The sequence below is a fragment of the Nothobranchius furzeri genome, chromosome 17 (assembly GCF_043380555.1).
Source record: "Nothobranchius furzeri strain GRZ-AD chromosome 17, NfurGRZ-RIMD1, whole genome shotgun sequence".
Taxonomy (NCBI): domain Eukaryota; kingdom Metazoa; phylum Chordata; class Actinopteri; order Cyprinodontiformes; family Nothobranchiidae; genus Nothobranchius; species Nothobranchius furzeri.
In genome coordinates this window covers 37764868-37781118 of record NC_091757.1, presented here as the reverse complement: position 1 = coordinate 37781118, position 16251 = coordinate 37764868, and the positions used below count along the sequence as shown (strand labels likewise).

Here is a 16251-nt window from a genome sequence, read left to right as displayed (position 1 = left end):
TGTTGTTTTAGCATCCAGGAAACAGCATAGAATGTTTCAGCTAGTGGATGCTAACTGTTAGCATTACCAACTCCACCACAGAGCAGACCTTCTCCAGGCTTGTGTTATTTGTGGAGATAAAACATCAGTGTTGCAGAGCAAACAGAGTCAGTAGTAAAGCCACATTGTTATCTGATCAGAGGCGAGATGTCCAAATATCAGGAAATAGGATTCCAAATATTGACGTCCGAAGCTACTTTATCCTTCACCTGATTTGTGCTCTTACTGCCCCCGCTCCAGGTATAACTTACAATGCATTCCTTCCTACTAGAAACCACTGAAAATGTATTGATTAAAAAAAGACTTTACCACAAGGACGATGTACGGTTAGTGAAGTCAGTGACTGAGTTCATCTCAGGGCTGCTAACAGCAAGACAGGTAAGGTCATGTTTGAATCTTTTTTAGCAAATATTTGAGTGTCAGATGTGTTCATAAATACCAGAACTCAAAGAAAACCAAATCAGCACATGGTTATTCGATTACCGCCACAATTCCTTCCACTTTTAATGCATCTCTAGTCAGATTTGTTTGATGCTGCATGAAGAGTCATTGCTTTAAGCAACGGTGTAAGAAATAAAAGCCATTCCCATGAGTGAGCTATTTTTAATAAATATGCCTCTAATTGGCGAGTTAAACACTAACCACCTCAAACGTGTGATTGATCTATTTTTACACAAACCTGTGACCTGATGAGTTTTGACACACACAACATGACAACAACATGATGTCTCGCAGAACAGTCGTGTAAATCTGTCTCACACACGGGGATGAATAAACTCCGGGCAGCACAAACAAATCTGCCCGCTGGTGGAAAAGGAGGCACCGAGCCACAGCTGTGTCCCACACCATCACCTCAACCACAGGCCTCGGAGACAACATGTCCACGTCCAAAAAAAGACAACGTATGGTCATGGATGCCTGAAAGCTGGAAGAAAGAGATGGTGGAATTGTCAGCGGTGGTGAATCGAGAGTTGAGATGACACCAAACATATCCTGCAGGTTTTACTGAAAGAAGCTTGCTGCTTTCAGAGAAACTTAAAAGATTGTAAATGGAGAGGAGCTAGAAAGGAGCAGAGCAGGCCCAGAAGAGGATGATGCCTTTGTGAGAAGATTCAGAATGGACACAGAAAAGAAGATCCTGTTTGCTGTCCCCTGATACAGTATACACACTAAATAGTCTTTGCAGCAGATTTCAGAGACAGACCCTTTTCTTTGTTCAGCTAATAAGCAGACCACTCTAAATGGGCTGTTTTTCAACCCTCTGACACAAAGGCGCTGTTTCATGATTCCTCAGTGCCATCGTTTTCCTGCTCTTCTTCTTCAGATACGAGAGACAGAGCTGTCTGTGTCTTGGTGTGTAGCTCCCACAGCTCAGGAGTCGTGAACGGGTTCCATCCCATCGCTCCATCCCATCTCCCGTAAAAACCACAACAGAAACAAAGCCAGGAGAGGGAAACTGGTGTCTCCTGAATAAATACGCTATTAAATGACCTAAATGGTCAGTCGTGATATCTAGTTTCTAAAATCCATTTTTGCTGCAGTTTATAAAGTTTTTGCTCGTAAAAATGGGATCAATTGGTGAAAATTACATCCCTGTGACAGCCTTATATGATTTTGGCTCGTTTAAAAAATAATTTCACGTATGAATCATCATTCGGCACAATCAAGTTATACATTTTAATGAGGCGTGTTGCCCTTTTCCGAGATGATCTGTTCTTGTTGTCAGCTTCACTGTATACCCAGGAGTTGTTGATGCTTGACTGTTCTGCAGCCTGAGGCTGTTGGCACCTAGTGGAAGTGAAACGGGTTCATTATCCAATAGTAATTTCCAGCCTGTATTCCTGCATGTAAACATTAAAAAGGGAAGCTACGAGTGAATGCAAATGCACAAAAGGGAACAATTACATCGTGTTGCCTCGACAAATTTCAGGATATGACTTTCTGATTTGTGTGTGTGTGTGTGTGTGTGTGTGTATGTGTATGTGTGTGTGTGAGTGTGTGTGTGTGTGTGTGTGTGTGTGTGTGTGTGTGTGTGTGTGTGTGTGTGTGTGTGTGTGTGTGTGTGTGTGTGTGTGTGTGTGTGTGTGTGTGTGTGTGTTTATTTCTCACTGTTCACTTGGGGTTTAGACAGATTTTATGATTACCAGAGTCAGGCAACATGATTTTTAAATAATGAACTGTGCAATAAAACCTGCTTAAGTCTAACTGACTAAACAGACAGAAAGGTAAAAGTTGTTTTCCTGACACTTAATTACACAATTCTATTTTTGAATAATTGTTAGATTTAACAATAGGTTTTAAATTCTGCTCATTGGAAGGAAAAACAGAAAAAGAGATAGGTTTAAGTGTGTCTCTTCACACATGTTGGCTTTTTTCAATGGGCTGTTTTTATGGTTTTGGCATCAAATGTCACACGGGCTGTCTGTAGACTTTGATGGATCAATCTCTCCCCCACCAGCCATCCCCCGGGCTTTCATCTGCTTATCTCTGACCACTGTCTGTCTGCCTGACCGCTTCGCTACTCATTCACACTCGGAGGCCTCTGCACAGCCCTGCAGCTCACACACACACACACACACACACACACACACACACACACACACACACACACACACACACAAACGAGCATAAGCTGAGGTGTATTTTCAAATGAAACTGAGTCGTGTGAATTCATGAGAAATCCATGAAGCTCAAAGCAGCATCAGCATCCATTTGAGTCCTGATGATAAAGAAATATTTGGACCATTCTAAAAAATGTAAACAATTACCAGATTTTTAATCATGTATAGCATCCCAAACAGCCATGCGGTGGAAAAATTAAGTCAAGCCTACAATTTGAGTGGATTGATAAGCTAACGGCTAGTTCAAAGACCAAAGCAGATAGCTGTTGTCTCACAACAGCTCCAGTTGCCTGAATTTAACAAAATTCTGTCTTGTTATCTCAAAAACCTTTATGCTGCCTTTGTAGGGCTATTTCAGCAGAATGATGACATTCCTGCCAGGCTTGAGCTCCGGATGCACTGGAAGTGCCTCATTTTGCTCCAGCAAAATAATTCCTTGTAATTAACAATGTACTGACACAATGGAAAATGGTGTATGAATTTGTAAAATGTACCTCCATGTGAAAAATTATAAAATTTTGAATAGATGAGCTGTTAAACAACAGCAATCCACTTTTGTCTTTGCTGTCTAGAAACTAATCCAAGGGTCTGAAATCTGCGGCTGCAGGGCCACTTGCAGGTCTTTAGACCCTCAGCTGTGGCTCTTTGTGGTAGAAATACCAGCATAATACACCATAAAAATGTTAGTTTTTGCTGTTTTTGTACAATTTTATGCAAATATGTGATAAAAAAAACTGAGCAACATAATGATACCAAAATGGTCATCAGTTTGCTCTAATAGCTAATTAGCCTGTTCATAAGCTGAGATGCAAATATGGCCTTACTACCTTTGCTTTATGAATAACGACTCATGTTGTAGCCATTGCTGTGTGTTTACATTTTATTAAAGGAAGCAAAAACAAAAGAAATGTTTTCCTAATTTTCATGAAAGTTTTGATTCTTTCATTTGTCCTAACACAATACATCAATAAATGTCAAACATTTATCATAAATTCAATTCAAATTCAAAAATACTTTATTAATCCCAGAGGGAAATTGATTGATGTAGTAGCTCATAATAATAATAATAATCAAGTCATCAAAGAGTTATTGTATATTACAATGGCTGTTGGCAGGAAGGATCTCCAGTAGCGGTCAGTGTTGCAGCGAAACTGAAGAAGCCTCTGACTGAAGACACTCTTCCGTTGTCAGACAGTCTTGTGAAGAGAATGCTCAGGGTTGTCCATCATTTTCTTGATTCTCTGGAGAATCCTTCTTTGCATTATCTCCTCCAGTGGTTCCACAGTCGTCCCCAGAACAGAACCAGCCTGTTTTATTAGGCTGTTGAGCCTTTTCAGGTCCCTGCTTCTGATGCTACTACCCCAACAGACGATGGCTGAAGAGATTACACTCTCAACAACAGACTTGTAGAAGATCTGCAGCATCTTGTTACAGACATTGAAGGACCTAAGCGTCCTCAAGAAGTGCAGTCTGCTGTGTCCCTTCTTGTAAACGGCTTTGCTGTTCTCTTTCTCCAGTCCAGTCTGTTGTCCAGGTGAACTCCAAGATATTTGTATTCCTCAACCACCTCTATTTCTTCTCCCATGATGGAAACAGTGTTTGACTCCACCCTGTTTCTTCTGAAGTCTAAAATCATCTCCTTTGTTTTGTTCACGTTCAAGGTCAGATGATTGTTTCCACACCATGCCACAAAGCGCTCCACCAGCTCTCTGTCAGCTTCCTGTCCATCTTTAACCCTTTGATGTCAAGGTGGGTGGCAGTTTCTTGACCCACGACATGCAGAATCACAACACTGAGAACCGGTAAGTACGTAAAACGTCTTTATTATTGAATGATGAGTAACGGGAAGAACGGGAACAGACGCAGTGCAGGACTGGCAGCAAAATTCCAGGAGGTGATTCTGAGGAGGGAGACAGAGTGAGTATTTGGTGGGAATGACGGAGGATAATTTTAGGAAGGGAGCTTACTGATAGTAGGTAGTGGTGAGAGGCTCAGGGAGGGCTAAGTCAGGTCCGGGTGAGCAGGAAGGATCCAGAAGGTGAAGTAACTGTTGAACCAGAGGGGAGGTAGGAGCAGAGGTTTGGTGAGGTCAGGTGAGCGGCTGAGAGCGGGCGGCCAGGGGAGGAGACAGCGTGATCTGGGATGCAGGAGTCCAAACTGGTTATGGAGATGGTGGAGTGTGGAGCGAAACCTGGAGCAGAGCAGGGAAGAGTAGTCAGGGTTTTCTGGTGACAGGAAATCCAGCAAAAATTCACAAAATCAAGTAAGGCGCACAGGAACTAGAAAAAAACCACGGGATCGAGACAGGTAAAAGGCTAGAGCTACCCAAACAGAGTAATCATCCGGCGAAGTGAAGTGTCACACTGCTCCTTAAATCCCCTGGACCTCGATGACAGGATTAGCTGCAGCTGGAGACTCTCAGACACGCCCACCTGAAACAATGCTCAGAGGGAAACAGGGTTATATGCAGGAAGCTCACCATGGACCGTGACATTTGATGCATAATGGTCACTACAGTGGACAGGTACTCAAAACTGCTATTTATTTATTTATTTATTTATTCTATTAAACACAGCTGTTGAAGACTTTATTGCATTTGAGCCCCTTCATTTGGACTTCAGTAAGTCAAGCCAACATCTTTCATGTTCAGAATACACGCTGTCCACTGAGGTGGACATGTAATAAATTATTTGTAAATTATTAAATGTTAAAAAAATATGAGTTGAAATTTGTTTCATTCACACCTAAAGAGGAATGAAAAAATTGCTAAAAAAAATCATGGTTGAAGATTTCATAATTCATGCATCAAAGGGTTAATACATAAGTGAAGCATCCTAAAGTTTCATAGCTTTTATCTGACAAGTCATCCTTATTCCATATTTAAAAGTGTATTTTGATTCTGAACTTTATTTTAATCAAGGTAATTGTAAAGGTTGTGAAATCCTGGCCTAGCTGTTAGCCCACCAATCCTGTTAGATGTAGATTCAGTTTATTTGAGCTAAAGCTAAAAACAACAAGAACATAGTATCTGTTATTGACTTTTACCCTTTTTAAAGGTTAAATATCACTTCTGAGTAGACTCAAATCCTCCATCTCTCGTTCTCCTGAACACCCTCATTTTTTCTGTTAATACATTTTCACCAGTGAGCTTATTTACATGAGCTAAAGAGGCATATGCTAAATGTGACTGCTGCTGCTGGAGGCTTTCCCACCCTTTCCAGAGGGTCTTTTCAGCCCCGAGGCTGCTGTGGTGATTGGATTAAGGGAGGCCTGGAGCGTGTCCACGTCTGGAGCGGAGCTGGACCGCGCTCTGTCGACCCACCAACCTCACTGTCATTGTTCAGATTCCCAGCGATCCACTCCAGGTGCCAAGCAATAGGGAAGATGCTCCAAACTTTCCCAGGAATGAGCCGGACTGACAGAAATAGTTCCCCCAGCACCATTTAACAACTTCTGCCTCCCCACACCTCCCCATCTCCATCCACAGTGTTCATCTGAAAAGAGGAAAATAAAGCAGGTTGAGAGGATGTCTCTAGCTTCTTTTTTTTTTACTCTCTTGTGTTGCACTCACTGACTCTTTTAAATCTAAATTCCTCCTTTTTCTGGTTGGGTGGGGGGGTGGGGGGAGGACAGTTGTTTTGTCTTCTTCTATTGGCTGATTTACATCTCCACAGCTTCTCTATCAAAGTGTCCATTGTCAGCTCTGACCTATGAAAATTACAGAGGACACTAGGGGTCTTTCTTCCTTGACAGGCTATGGGCAGAATACAAACAAGCATGCACCACACAAAGTGTGTTTGTGCACAAAAACACAAACAGTTTGTCTACACGTCCTCCAGATCCTCAATCTGCTATTTCATTTACTCAGAGTTAGCACGATGATCACCTAGTAGCCCTCTTCTCAGACATGATCCTCTCCCTAAACCTCCTGAGGCTGCAGGAAGGAGTGTTGGAAAGGATGGGGGGGGGGGGGCATCCAGGAGTAAGGAGAGGCATCCATTTGCACACCAATTGTTTTTCTTCTCTCTGAGCCAAGAAAAAGAGAAAGACCATGTCTCTCCCTCTGTGACCGCGGTGCCTCCTCCTCCTCCTCTTTTTCCTCCTCCTCTCCTTCCCCCACCCTCCACTGTGAAAGCAGTGTGAATGGAGAGCTACATTCAGCTGGGATGAATGGGATGGGGTGGAAATGGGTAGGGGGTCATTCTGACCACCCCGGGCCTTCCAAGGCAGAGCCACATGTGCGGCATATTAACATATGAAGCCTTGTCACTGCTGAGTTCACCCTCCTGCCTGACCTCATTCACACACACACACACACACACACACACACACACACAGACGTGGAGTTTTTGGGTAAGGTGCACTGCTGTTTTATCATTGGAAACCTACAAGAATTGTGCAGAACACGACTGTTTTGTGAGGCCAAACCAGAACCAAAAAACGATTCATGGGGAAAGTTTGCATTCAGGGAAGACGCTTCTGCATTCGGAGCAGACGGGGAGAGTTGTGCAGCTATCTGCACATGTAAAAGCCATCCAACTGCATTCAAGCAAAGAGCAAAAAAATGTAAGAAGAGAGCCAAAGAAAATGTACCTTGGGCCCGTGCTGCACAGGGACCTTTTTAGACTGACTTTCCTGTTAGACTTTCCCTCATCGAGACAGTGCGTCACACACAGGGAGTCTGCAGGCTTGACAGATGTTAACCCTTTGCGGTCTTCTCCTGCACGCTGGCCACTCCACAGGGCCTGTTCACACACCGTCGGCTGGATCCAGAATGTTTGGATTGAGCTTCTCACTACTCCGCAGTTTTCCCCTCAGGCACTAATCTCTTTTGCAGCACGGAGGGTTTGATGATCACGTTACAGGTTCCACCACTCCGGAGAGTCCAGTAGGTTAGTTTAGTGGCCTTGTTGAGATGTCAGAGTCATAGATGGGTGTGTTTTAATATCATAATGTGAAAACAGTTGCACCCCTTACTTATGTGCTCTCTCTCTCTCTGTTTTTGTGTAAGTGTGTGGTGGTAGGGGCGAGTTATTAATCATAGCCTGAGAGCTGACATCAGGCAGCCAGTAAACGTTAATTAGGACCACCCAATGGCCGGGCCAGTGTCATTAGCTAATTGAGTTTGTTTATGTGTTGGTGTTTGCAGGGACAGAATATAAAAGGGAAAAAGACACGCAACAAAAGCCAGAGGACAGGGGGAGGGAAGGAAGTTTGGAGGTGAAGGGGGAGGATGGGATGGGAGGGATGTGGGCTTGTCTCATCCAAGTGTGTTGTTGTGGTGACATGTCCTTCAGCTCCGTCCGCTGAGAGAAAAAGGAAAAGAGAAGGAAAAAGGCACGAAGAGAGGACGGAGCCCCCTCCCACTTGAGAACCTGAGGCCTCAGCCATGTCCGGAAACTTGCTCCACAGGCAAGCTGTGGAAAGAAAGACATGAAGAATGCACAACGTGTATTTTTTTTTTCTGTTTTTCGTGCTCTAGCTTTTTTGTAACCCGTAATTTCCACAAGCAGGCCTGCCTTTGGACACTAAACAGAAATGCATGCATGCAGCTAATGCTCGTATCTGAGCTCGGTTCTCCCTGCAGCCCTTTTCTTTGTGTATGTTTCACACATCAACTCCGCTGCCTCCCCGGGGTGTTTGGAGTGATGCTGTGTGTGTGCAGAGAGCAGCCGGCCAACATGGTCTCAGAAGGCTTGCTGTGGCTGACTGTGGTTATGCCTGTTGAGTCCTACTGACCGCCGCATGATGAATCACGTCCCAGCTCTGTCCAAAAACACACACGGGCCAACGCACTGGTTTTCTCACCAGCACAGCTACCAGCAGGAGAAACGACTGTCCTCCTTCCCCCGTCGTACGCAGAGATTCATTTTAACGAGCCAAGTCAGAGCTCTCAACGGCAAAGCAGAGAGCAAGAAAAGCAGAAAATCCACCAAGGAGCAGAAAAAAGGGGGAGGAGGGAGAAAGCTGAGCTCCAGCCCTCTGCTGTCAGGGTCTCTTTTCCTCTCTGGCTGTGATTTGTGCCTTCAGTCAGGTCCGACTCGAGCCTCTCAGATAGCTCGGCCCGTGCCCCTCTAGGCTTGTTAGAGCAGCTGAGTGAATGCCTTCATGTAAGGATCGGGCCCAAAAGCTGAGATGCAAACAAAAAATACAAATCTATGCAGACAAATGACAGAGACTGGTTTGTTTTTGTAACTTGCTTTTATGGGCATTAGGATCTGCGTTGTCCAGTTATTCCAGTTTCTTTCTTTTCTGTTTGTTGCACTCAAGAATGATCATTATAGAATTAGGCCTGCTTTCCAGCTGTGCATCAACATGCAAAACATTTACGTCTTTTTAAATCCAGAAAAGAGCAACATTAGAAGCAGAAAAACAATATACAGTCTGCTCATCTCTCATCCCTATCAGGACGGCATTTTGAAAGAAACAAGAAGTGAAAATCTTTCCAAACATAATCTTTTATTAACAAAATCTTCACATCTGACATGCTAAAATCATCAGTGTTGTTTTTTCATTTCTTTTCTTTGGGAAATCGCAAACATTCATATGTAAAATCATGTGTAAGTGTAATTATATTTACTGATGATTGTGCCTCCTGATGCTTCCACCATTTCAGGCCTTATTTTATAATTCTCTAGAATTATGCACATGGTCTTTAAAATGCTTTGACAGCTGTCATGTCCTCTTATGTGTGGTAAAATGATCCTATTTGGAACAAAATAAATGCAGACACCCATGCGTGTGCGTGGAAACTCTATTTGTAGGGTGAGCTTGTTCAGCTGTCTGACAGAAAGCTGTCTGTCTTACGGCGTTCACCCCATTGCGAGGTGTTCTAACTGCTAATAGATCACCAGGGAGCCTGCTTAGCCAATCACCTGTGAGTTTAAACTTCTGTCTAGAGAACGCCACTCTTCCAGAGAAAACTGTAAGCAGAAAGGAGAAAATCAAAACTAAACACCATTAGAAAAGTAGATTCAGTGTTTCCATGGTGAAAGAGCTCACCTCACTCCACCCCCCTTTCCCCCCAAATGCCCCCATCTTCCCTCCCCTTCAGCACACCTTCAACACGCCCTGGAGGAGGGTTGGAGAGCTCTGAGGAGCACAAGAGATGCTCCCTCTGCCTCGCAGGGGAGGAGAGAGAACTCCAGCTGGATGCTGGGATCCAGGGAAGGAGCTCTAAAATTAGCCCCAGCGTGTGGTACAAGAGTAGGTGGGGGTAGGGGGGGGGGGTGAAGAAGAAGAGTAGGGAGAATGAGGGTGAGAGTCTTGTAGAGGAGACGGATTGGCAGCAGACAGAGTTGGTGCTGAGAGGGTGGTGACAGCGCACGTTTACTGAGACGCCTCTCTGCATGCTCGCTCGGCTGTGGCAAATTAAATGTCTGATAAACTCATAATTTTATAAACACACACACACACACACACACTTGTTCCTGCACACTTTTAATTTGCTCACTGAGTGATTACTGCATGGCTACGTTCAGGCTTAAGCTTCTTGAATGGTCGAGTGTCAGTGGGCATATGTGTCCCCATGTCCCACTTAGTCCCCCGCCAAGAGCCCAACCTGCTCCTCTGTGTGGAAGAGCAGAGGGCAGATGGGTAAAGTCCGATTATAGAGTTGTCTGACCTCACTCGCAGGCAGCTAACAGTGCTCTGTGCCCAGGGTCTGCACAGAAAGAGTGTTTGTTGTTGGTATTAGGGGCTAAACGGCTTAACGGTTAGCAGACGTGCTTTCAGAGGGTCGAGCACACAGTTTTGACTCCCTGCCAGACCCTGAGAAACCAAGGCAATTCAAGGGCGCTATGTGAACTAACAGGGGGAAAAGGAGAGTCAAGACAAGGAGGAATATGGGAGAAAGGCACTGAAGAAAGACACTGAACCTGCAGGTGTGCTGGTTGTTCTTTGCCAAAGTAGCAAGCATGTTTGAATTCAGTCTCATCTGTTTGTCTTTTTCCAGCCAACATTTTCTAGTAAATCAAGAGTTTTATAAGCTGAGACAATCTTTCTGTGAGTGTTTTTACTCTTGTGAATGTCTACCTGTTCCTGGAGACTCATAGTTCTGCAAGCCTGGCCACGGCCCGTGGAAAGAGCTCAGCTGTGGGGCAAAATCTACGTCTGTCCAACAGTCCCTGCATGCAATTAGACAGGACCAATCAGAGCAATGAACAATGTAAAACGTTCATCATTGGATGTCAGTCAACGGGGCAGTCTGCCAGAGAAGAAGCAAAGACATAATTTTTCTAAATAAAGGACTTAAACACCTCTATCTGCTCATGCTTTAAAGAGAAGTCCAAGTCTGAATCATCCAAATTTGATACCAAAGCCATTTCAAACGAGCCCCATTCCTGAGCTGACGCCATCTTTGTAGTTTTTCTCTGCTGCAGCTCTGGCACTAAGCCCACCTACTCTAAGTCAGTCTAGGTGGATCTAAGGTAATAAACTGGGAGCCTTCATCCTAGTTTACATGTACGTAAGGAAACCAAAGTCTCAAATCAAGTTTGCTCCACTACTGTACAGTAGGTAGTGCTCTTTTATTTTGAAATTCTTCCGGTTAGCTTATAGCAACACAAATAGTAAACTGGCAGGAGTGAAGCAGACAAAGAGTGTTTCTCAATGCCAAGGAACCTCGCCTTGATGTCTTGGCTCCGCCCTGGTTGCCTAGGAGATATGTCATCAGGAGCCACCAAGATGTGTTCCAATGTCCATGTTCTTCCAAGGTGTGTGTTCTCCGTTTGTTAGCCATTTAGCTAGCTGAACAAAGACACATGGGAGGTGTCTTGTAGCCTAGCCTTGGTCAAAAATATCCCAGAATACAGAAGCCGGCAGCTACTTTGGGGGCAAATTTAAAGTTTAAAAATAAGTCAACTAATTTATGTTTTTAAGATCCTAAGAAGTTATCTATGGTTGGTCAGTTGCTTAGTAGTTGCAGCTTTGGTGGCTTTAATAAACATATACACAATTTATAAAGTAAAAGGCGCATTATATATTTATATTGAAACTTATACATTTAAAATATAACGTTATCTCCGTGTCACGTGACGTTACGTGACCGCCGTGGAAGCCACGGCTTCATGATGCATGTCTGTTCCATTTAACTGTTTTCATTGACCAAGGAAGGACAGTGTCCTCGTAAGCAAGGCTCTTGGCCTCGCAAGTCATCGCCTTGTAGGGTTTGGTAAATTGAGTGCTTTAAGAGCTCAATGTGTATTACCTCTACTTATGACCAATACGCTGTGATACTGCATCTAAATATAGAATATAAACCCGGCTTGGTCTTTGTGTGTTTATCAGAAGATTCTAGGATTCTTTATTTATTAAGGGATTGTACACACTTTGTTTTGATTCAGTAGACAGTCAGGTTTATAAAAGTAAGAATTTATTTTACCAAAAATTAAAACATGACAAGTTAATTAAGCATTTACTGTGATGGATGGATCTAAATGTGATGTATGAACCTGTGTGTGAATGTGATGTTAGTCAGAACTTCCGAATCTAGGAGAGCTGAATTCTGGATGTAAAAGAATTTGGTTTGCGTTAAGCTATGAAGTTGATTATTATCAAAAGCACATCAGACGCTATCTGTGTGTCTACTTCACCCGTTTTCGGAGATCCTCTTGGTGGATCCGAAGGTCAGAGAGGTCGTATGACCTCTGGCACCGAAGGGCTGTAGAATACCGTGGCACTGACTCTTCAGTCCAGAGATGTCTCGGGTCATGACAGATGGATGGAACCTCGTGTCTGGGACTCTTAAGGAGTCTAAACAATATCAGCTTGTTCTGCAGGAACTGTTTCTGTATCAGCTTCGCAGGTGCAAAAAGGTTTTGACGACGTGTCAAAAGCTTTGATGGTTTGATGGTCGGTCTGAAGCTTTCTCTAGAACTGAGGAATCACCAGAGTAATCCGGTTTTAATGTTCTTGTGTTGTGATTTGTGTAGCCAACCAGAGGTTGACAAGTTTGAGGAATATTACCAAGAATCTCAGAAACACGCCTTCCTTGATACCGGATGCTCTGATCTGGGGTAAGGGACTATCTATGTGTCATGAGTTAAACTTAACTTTACTTTGTCCTTGTGTGAGTGCAAATGGTGATGACCTTGTCATATCAACATGCTGAGACATATTTCAATTACTGTAATCATAACATAACATTCATTTCAGACTTCAATCATTGAGCACAGATTAATGAAACATTTCATTATATTATAATTATTATTAGTAGCAATAAACAAACGTTTAATGATTATCTAGCCTATAAGTTGTAGAAGTTCATATTTGATTTAGGAAATCATTCTTTGATTTAGCACTAATCTGGGCTGCGAGTGTTCCTTATATGGAGGCAAGAAGAATCCTGAAAGATTGGACCTTGAGGAGAGAACATTATTGTTGACATTTCGTTATCTGTGTTCAGAGCTGCAGGCTCTGAGCTCCAGCTGGTGGGATGAAGGCAGGCTGATTTAAAGGGGACCCATGGAGTCTCGTGTCTCCCTTTTTGACCAGATGTTGAATGGTCAAACTGCACCTAAAAACTGACCATTGCTGGACATTACAGCCTTTAAATTGAGAAACACCCAAAATAAAAACAGGATTTGCACAATGGCCAAAGGAAATGACAACAATGCTGCATCACAGCTTATCTGGTACATACTGTACTGTTTGATGGTGTTACATGTGTTACTTTGTGATGATGATATTGTCAGAAGACGGCTTCCATGGTCTTGTCACTTTCAGAGGTTACCGGTATCAGCTCGATTGAGCCGTTTATGCCGATTAAGTCAGATACTAACTGTATTATCTTGGTGCTTCAGCACGATTAGAACCAGCTCGCCTTTAGCAACAAGTTTGCATGCATTTAAAACAAAACAACGTCAGTCTATTTGGGGCAAAAGTTTGGTTTTCTTATGTGCATGTAAATGCACTGTCTCTACAAACATAGAGCGCTGTGATTGGCTGGAGCTAAAACTGTTGAAGCTACAATGGGGCATGACTAGATCGACTTGCAGAGTAAAATCTTTTTCTACTGCCACGGTTTGTCTAGAAGATTTCTAGGCTAGGAGACATCCTCAGTTCAGATCCACTACTTTGGTGTTTCTATCTTTCACTTTCCTTTTATCATGAGTCTTTTAACTTTGATGAGAAACACCACAACACAGAACTTTCGGTAGTTTGGGAACACAGAAATTAAATAAGGTGTGGATTCAAACCCCCTTGACAGTGCAGCTAGAGCGATCCTATTGCAACATGCAAGAACGTTTTTCTGAGGATCGCTGTAAAAACACCCTGACATCCTAAACTGGGTGTCTCCTAATCCCCCGATTTCCCTTTTAGACATGTTTCCTTTCTGGATTTGATGTCTCAACAGACACCGTCTGAAGGTGACAAAAATTAGCAAAACGTGTCAACATTTCCCTTAGCTAAGCTAGCTAATCACATGTAGCACTGTGTGTTTATCAGCCAAAATGAAACACACACATGCTAGTCTAACCTGGTGTCTGTTAGTTTTACAGCTAAATCTAGGTACAAATTGAGGCTAAATACACAAACTAAAAGGTAAACTGCTCTTAGATTGAGTTAAACCACTGCCAACAGATTGTGTCAACTGTGTGCGTAGCCAAAGATGAAAAGAGCTACAGTAATCCCCTCTAGCCCGTCAATTTCCCTAATCTCCTGCTTTTGTTGTTCCTGGAGCCCAGAGGAGGGTGTGACAGGGTCAGGGGTGAAAGTGAAGATGGAGGAGGGGACAGATGAGGTTTTATGCCCTGAGAAGACTCTGGCTGAAACTGTTGCTTCCTTTGTAACACGTCACTCCACCCCACCGAAGGAGAGATAAGACACACACTCACAGGTTTGTGACTCACAAAGGGGTGAGGGTCAATAAAAGCAGTTCCAGTGTTGAACATCCACCCTTATCTTACATCACAGCCCAAAAAGTTTCATACCAATGATGTCAAGTTTACAGATAATGTTCCTACAGAGGATTTCCTTTGGTGGATGACTTGCTTTGGCGACACAGAGATTGAAGATAATGCTCTGAGCTGCTTGTTTCAAACATTTCCAGAATGCAGACAAACTGGTAAAAGCCAAGACCGAAACAACAAGTGGAAAGGCAGACACACCTGCATGCCCACGCACTTTTGCACCAGGTTTGTGGAGGTGTGAAGGTCCAGCCCTCCGGCCGAATACCTGTGGGGCTATTGTAGCTCCTAACGACCTGCCCACAATCTGGGTAAAAACAACATCCGAGCCACAGCGCTGGAGAAATCCCCAGGCTTTATGTGAGAGGCGACTAGAGGAGATGAGGTTGCACTAGCATGTCTTCTTCTCTGTGTCCCCGGGGGGTGATAGTTTGAGAACAGTGGCTTACATTGTTTGTGAATGGTACCCTCCATCCCCCCACCCAGCCACCTCTTCACTCGAACCCCACCCAGTTGAAGATCGAGTTAACTCTTGCCTGCGGTCACTCCTTCATGCAGGAACTCAATCCTGCCTCTCAGTGTTCCCTCAGCCAGCTGGTGAGAGGTCAAAGCTCATTTTTTCATATGATTCATAAAGATCTCATATTAAACCTGCAGTAGTTGAGAGGGTAGGTAAATGTTAATGTTGTGATTCAAACGCATTCTCTAGGATTCATCAATTCATGAGTCGGTGCATCAGATTTTGCATGAGCAACACTTGTACATGCCTAATCTGTGAGTGTGAGAGACGTGTGCACAGAGGAAAAAGGTTCTTTGTCTCGCTCCTAATGCTAAGGGGCAGAGAGGAGCAGCAGGGCTGGACAACAACTCATAAATCACGGGAGAGGATAGAGAGTAACAGCTCAAATTAAGATAAAACCCCTTTAATTATCAGCTAAACAGCCTTGTGTCCCCTCTCTCCCTGGGCTATCTGTCACCCAGCTTGCAGACCCCGTCACTGGGGGGACAGGCCTTGCTGCTCCTCTCACACAGTGGAGTAGATCACACACACACACACACACACACACACACACACACACACACACACACACACACATACACACACACAAATATCCTCTCTTCCCTCTTTTGTCTCTTTGCTTATTCACCGAGCCAATTATCATTACCTTAATGACTTCTCAATGGCCCTCTGTCTTTTCCCTCTTCAAAGGCTATCTCTATCTTGCCCTCCTCCTCTTTCTCAATTTGCAGCCTGGTGAGATGTCCTGATATTCTCACACACTTTCAGCGTCACACTCACAAACACACACACAAACATGGTCGGGTCCCCTCCGGTCGCAGAGGTGTGTTACAAGGCAGCAGGTGGGTTTGCTAAACGTGCATGAAGCACATGTTTCTGTGAGGATTCATGTTACTGCTGAAACAACAAGGATGTAAGAAAGAACAAAGAAGATAAATAAAAGAGTGAGTGAGAAAAAATAAGCAAGGACCAAATGTGTATGTTTTGGCATTTGTGGCGTTTGAATGTTCTTTTTTTTAACCAGTTCTCCCTCGCTTCTCTCGATCTCTTGAAGGCAGCTTATTGATTTCATATTAGGCCTGAGCTACCATCTGGCTGCTTTATATTCCTCTGTTTTCATAGAGAGAGAAGGAGCATGAAAGAAAGATGGGAAGAGTCAGGG

General features: G+C 43.7%; 1 long non-coding RNA gene across 1 annotated transcript; it reads right to left on the bottom strand.

Annotated features, from left to right (window-relative positions):
• Positions 1-3535: 3535 nt before the first annotated feature.
• On the bottom strand, positions 3536-6147 carry LOC107393864 (uncharacterized). Its single transcript, XR_008559197.2, has 3 exons — positions 4986-6147; positions 4628-4851; positions 3536-4560 (listed from the first exon to the last, which is right to left on the bottom strand). It is a non-coding gene; the product is annotated as an uncharacterized lncRNA (long non-coding RNA).
• Positions 6148-16251: the final 10104 nt, after the last annotated feature.